The sequence below is a fragment of the Cucurbita moschata genome, unplaced genomic scaffold (assembly GCF_002738365.1).
Source record: "Cucurbita moschata cultivar Rifu unplaced genomic scaffold, Cmos_1.0 Cmo_Scf00002, whole genome shotgun sequence".
NCBI classification, from domain to species: domain Eukaryota; kingdom Viridiplantae; phylum Streptophyta; class Magnoliopsida; order Cucurbitales; family Cucurbitaceae; genus Cucurbita; species Cucurbita moschata.
Window position 1 is genome coordinate 141,518 of NW_019268518.1, and position 6,434 is coordinate 147,951.

Consider the following 6,434-nt stretch of genomic DNA (forward strand, 5'->3'; position numbering starts at 1 on the left):
GCCGCACTGGCATCTTCGCCAACCAAGTTGCCGCCGCCCTTCTCGCCAAAATTGGCTCCTTCGCCCCAATGTGGCGACTCTTCCAGCTGCCCTTCTCGCCAAAATTGGCTCATTCGCCCAATGTGGCGACTCTTCCGGCTTCAACATTGTCTTTGTCCCTTGCTCTAGGTTTCCCCGGCTACTTCTTGGGGTTAGACATATTCTCACCAGAGCCAAGTCAGCATCGTCGCTAAGCGACAATCCCTCTTCATGGGTTAGACATATTCTCACCGAAGCCAAGGCAGCATCGCCGCTGAGCGGTGATCTCTCTGCAGTTTTCGATGGCCAAGAAAGTGTTTCTTGTGAATGTTTGCTGAATCCACCACACCTAAATGGTGTGAAAGTTATCTTATTTATAATCAAATAAATTACAAGGATATGGAAATAGTAATAAATGGAAATAACAATAAATGGAAAGATACTATAGTAATAAGGCAAATGTTAGATATTTGCCTTATAATAAAATATCAAATATAATATATATGGTAAACTATAATTTATTACTAAATATCCTTAACACAGGTGAACTCAAAGTGGACAATATCTTTGTAATGGTATGATATTATGTGCTTTCTTACCAATACTGCAAAAATAAATGGAGAATTACCAAGTTTTAGGAACCATCCATCTCTACACTGATATGATACTGTCTAGTTTGAGATTAAGTACTTTGTAAAGTTTTAGGAACCATCCATCTCTACACTGATATGATACTGTCTAGTTTGAGATTAAGTACTTTGTACTTGTTGTCCCGTGAGATTATTCCTTACTTATAAATTCATGACCATTTCTTAAAGACTCTCTCTTAAAAATTTTACACACGGAGAATAGCTCCCAGAATAGCTATCAAATGTTGTTTGAAGTCAACAGGAATAAATGCCCACGGCCGAGATGCAAAAAACCAGTCACGATGTTTCGGCCTCCAAATCGGGAGACCCACGACGGCGATTGGCTCTGCTGCACATAACTCAATAGTAATTAAGATATACTTGATGGTGTTAATATAACACATACAGAAGCAATTTGGATCTTAGACACTTTTAGAACATCAATTATAATAAATAACTAGCATGTTCATAAGTATTAAAACTTAATGAGTTTAAATACTAACCTTTTGTAGTTCAAACTCCTTTTTCCTCACGAACCGGTTTCGAACCACCACTAGTGTCTTCTCCACTATCCTCCGGCCCTAGAACGGGATTGTGGAATTTGGTGAGTGACTAAACTTGGGAGGGATTTTGTATATGTGAAGAGAGTGTTTGTGAGAGGTTTTTCTCAAGGTTTTTCACCAAGAAGAAGAAGACGTTCTATGTACCATGATCACTCTATTTAACGAGTCATGTTTGCATGTTTATGCAAATTTGAGATCACCAAATTTTGACACTTAAAATTTCACTCAAATGTTGGATTATGTGGCAAGCATGCATGTTTGAGTTAACCAAATTTTGACACTCAAAATTCAACTCAAACTTATGAGGTTTATTCGGCAAGCATGCAAGTTTGGTTAAACCAAATTTTGACACCTCAAAATTCCACTAGCATGGATTTTTCCATTACATGAAGTCAACATTTTGACTTTCTTCATTTTAATTCAACAATTAATTTGAATAATGAATTTTAAATTAAAGTAACATTAAATGATTAATTAAACTATTTAATTAATATTTAATATTAATTCATTTGCCAATCCCAATCAATCATGACACATAGTTGATTAAGATATTTAAATCTTATTTAAATATATCAGATTCTCTCTTTTTGTTTAATTCGTAAATAAAACAAAAATGCGGTTAAATATATCGTATATATGTAACGCATATTCCCTAATTTAAATTCGAACACTTTGAACTCACTCGTCACACTGTTTTATGGTTTAGTCCGATATGAGCTAGCAGAGGGACCTAATGGACCTATAGATCATGGGCTCCAACGATCCAAGATTAACTAGCTAAACTCATTAATCTTGTTAACCAACATTCGTTAACTACTAGGACATTCCACTATAGCCTAGTAGTTGCACTCCCCTCACTATAGATATATTTCTGTCCATTTGATATAACCATGATTAGTAAGTCGATCCTTCACAGGTTGTTCGTAACTAGAGCTTGGTTAATTTACCGTTTTACCCCTAAAGTTACTTCTTGTTCCTTATGTCTCACTGATCCTCTAATGAACAATTGATTTGTGGTCCAACAAATAAACCGAATCCCTCTCAGGCTAATGAGAGGGTGGGGCCCTTTGTTCAAGACCTAGAGTCAGTGCTTAAGGAAACTACCTCTCTTCTATCCCTAAAAGTGGGTAGGAGTGAGTTCCATCTTGCACCCCACGTCCCCAGCCATTCACCCAGTCTTACCCCTAAAATGGGAAGCCTATTGAATCGGCGAACTAGAGCCACTCTCACCCCTGAAAATCCAAGGATAATTCTGAATAAATAGGAGTTCATGGTTAGTTCAGGATTAAAACCGAGTTACCTAGGTTATCGAATGAAAAGAAAATCAGTCTCAATAGTAAACGACATTATAAAGTGAGAGTTGTTTTCTTTATGGTCTGATCTTATGAAATACTCATTGCGTAGGACGCCCCCACTCACATGTCTCCACATGTACAATTTAGTGATCACATGGTTTATATCATATACAAAAGTGGGCCGCATCCATAGTGTCCCCAGAATAAGGTACTCAACCTTATCCTTATACTATAGATCATTTTGATTATATACTTGAACTTGATCCACTCTTATGTCTCTACATATAGTTCAAGTAATCATACTATAGCCAGAGTGTTCTTAGTTTATTGGATTTAGATTAATGATCGTAAAGTTCACTTTATTCAATAACAATCTTTACTGAATAAACAACAATAATAACTTTATTGAAAATAGAATATGTTTTTGTTTACAAACTATGAGTTTTAGGACATAAAACCCAACAAACTCCCACTTGGACTAAAACTCTAGTGGGGTTTTATAACGTTGAGTAGAGAGAAATACAATAAACTAGGGCATCACATACTCATGCCTTTTCTCCCACTTGCCCTAGATTACATAACTCGTAGTCCTAGACTCACTAGGTGCCCTTCAAACACTTCAGCCGTGAGGGGCTTTGTAAATGGATCAGCAATGTTGTGCTCTGAAGCTATCTGTGTGACGATCACATCTCCTCGTTGCACAATCTCCCTTATGAGACGATATTTGCGCTCAATATGTTTTCCTCGCTTATGGCTTCTTGGTTCTTTTGAATTTGCAACTGCTCCATTGTTATCACAATAAAGAGTGACGGGAAGATGCATATTTGGAACGACTTCCAAATCAGTTAAGAACTTCTGAAGCCATACAGATTCTTTCGCTTTTTCACAAGCAACAACATACTCAGCCTCAATGGTGGAATCAACAATGCAACCTTGCTTTATGCTTCTCCATATTATTGCTCCTCCATTAAGAATTTTAAGAAAATATTAACATTATTTACTTATTTTTGAACATGTAATTAACCAATTCAATTTTAATATATATTTTAAAAAATTGGAGAAGAATAAATAAATAAAATTATGAAACTAAATAAAACAATAAATATATACCTACAAGTAAAAATGTGTCTTTTAAGATTAACCATAATCAGGTGGATTAAGTTTCATTAATCCTAAAAAAAATTCATAAACTAGCTAAATCTAGAAAATTTTCACTTATTTGAACCTAATCAAAACAAAAATCTAACCCCTAATTAAACATGGAAGCGAGAATGAATTTATTCTCTTTGAATTCCCAAGCATGGCATAATTAGTTCATAATTCATGGTTTTCTCCATCACATTCCATATTAAGTTTTCCATCTCTATATACATCATTTCCTCATTCTCAATCTTCATCTCATCTCTCATCGGAATTATGTGGACTCAAACCCTTCCGATCATGATCGCTTTCATTGCCACTTTCATTTTCTTCCTCGCCCTAACAACGCTCAAAACGCCCCCGATGACTACCTCGCGCTTCAAAACCGAGCTCGAGCCCAGGTCGGCGTCATCCCCATGCAATGGAGCAACACCGTGGCCGCGTACGCTCAAGCCTATGCGGAAAAAAGAAAGGGTGACTGCGCCATGATTCACTCAACCGGGCCGTACGGGGAAAACATAGCCGCGAGCTACTACCCTGAGTTCACTGGGGCGGATGCGGTGAAGCTGTGGGTGAAGAGAAGCCGCTGTATGATCATGCGTCGAATAAATGCGTGGATGGTGAATGTGGGCACTACACTCAGATAGTGTGGCGGAGCTCGGTGCGACTTGGATGTGCTAGAGTACCCTGCAAGGCTAATTCTCAGTTTGTTGTTTGCAATTATGATCCCCCTGGCAACTATATTGGGGAAAAGCCTTATGATTCTTGGGTGGTATGAAGAGATTTGGTTTTAAAAATTTTATGAATTGTAATAAAGTTTGTGAGAGAATTATGAATTTATTTATTGAAATAAAGCTACAATATTGTCTACAATAGTATTATATTGTCTAGAGCATAAACTCTTGTGACTTTGTTTTGACTTCCTTATTTATAAACTCATCATCATAGAGTCTCGCCTCTCATTAAGTACACCACATAGAGCCACCTTTGAAGCCAATAGATTACCTATGATCATAGAACCTCCCCTCGAACAAAATACACCATAGAGCCTCCCCTGAAGCCTATGGATTTCTAAAAGAAACTCCCTTCAATCGAGACCCGACTCCTTTCTTCGGAGGCCTTGAACAAAATACACAATTTGTTCGACACGTTTGACTATGATTTTTAGGCTTACAACTTTTTTGTTCGACATAGCTAAGTTAAGTTCATAGTTTGATACCATGTTACTAATCACGAATCTCAACAATGTTATATGATATTTGTCCACTTTGAACATAACATCATGGGTTTGCTTCAAGCGCCCACAAGAAGTCATGTTAATGAAAATGTATTCTTTAGTTATAAATCTATGATCATTTCCGAACCGTCTTCAACACTGAGAGCAACAGCCATCAGCCAATTGCTATACCAAGTCACCCGGAAGAAATGCCCTTGGCGGAGATGCGGAAAACCAGTCACGTTGTTTTCGGCCTCCAAATCGGGAGACCCACGACGACGGCGATTAACTCCGCTACAGTATGATACCCACACCGGAGACGAAGACCCACTACCGCAACCTACTGGCGTTTACCGGCTCTGAATATGGAGACCAACGGGGCCGGAGTAGCTGCACCCTTGAATGATTTAGCGAAATAGAATGTTGTTTTTAAGTGGGGGATATGCAAGAGAATCCATTCAATGAGCTTAAGAAGAAATTAACTAGTGCACCATTACTTGTCTTGCAAAACTTTGATAAAACTTTTGAAATTGAGTGTGATGCAAGTGGTTTGGGCATAGATGCTATTTTGATGCAAGATGGAAAACCTTTAATATATTTAAGTGAAAAACTAAATGGGACAACATTGAACTATTCTACCTATGGTAAAGAATTGTTTGCTTTAGTCTGCACATTGCAAGTGTGACAATACTACTTATGGCTTAGAGAATTTATAATCCACTCTATTCATGAAAGTTTGAAGTATCTTAAATGTCATAGTAAACTAAATCATAGGCATGCAAAGTGGGTGAAGTTTATTGAAATATTGTCGTATGTTATCAAATATAAGCAAGATAAAGATAATATGGTAGCTGATATATTATCTAGAAGGTATAATCTCTTTACTTCTCTTAGTCCAAATTTTTTTGTATTTGAGTATATTAAAGAATTATATAAAGATGATGCATCTTATCTTGTGAAAAGAGCTGGGGATGATTATTATATGTTTCATGAAGTTTTATTTAAGAAAAGTAAGATTTGTATTACTAAATGCTCTATAAGAGATTTGCACGTAAAAAGAAGCACATGGTGACAGCTTACTGGGACATTTTGAGATTAATAAAACTTATAAGATGTTGCATGAACACTTCTCTTGGCCGAAGATGAAGCACAATGTTCATAAGTTTTGTAGCCAATATTTTAAATGCAAAGAAGCTAAATCTAAATCACAACCAAATGAATTGTATACTCCTTTGAATGTATCTAATGAACTTTAGACTAATATATTTATAGATGTTTGGTGCACACTAACAATGGTAAAGATAGTATTTTTGTTGTGTCAGACACATTTAGTAAAATTGTTTATTTTATTGTTTGCAACAAGACGGATGATGTAAAACATAATGCTGATTTATTCTATAAGAAAGTAGTAAGATTACGTGGAATCTATAGAATAATTGTTAGTGACAAGGAGGTTACCTTTTTAAGTCACTTTTAGAGAGTATTGTGGAGTAAATTGGGTACCAAGTTGTTTTCAACTGCATATCATCATCAGACTGATGGGAAAACATGGTTAATAGAATATTAGAAACAT

General features: G+C 36.4%; 1 pseudogene; it reads left to right on the forward strand.

The window, feature by feature from the left end:
- Positions 1 to 4,423, forward strand: part of LOC111460012 — a 5,239-nt pseudogene extending 816 nt beyond the window's left edge.
- Positions 4,424 to 6,434: the final 2,011 nt, after the last annotated feature.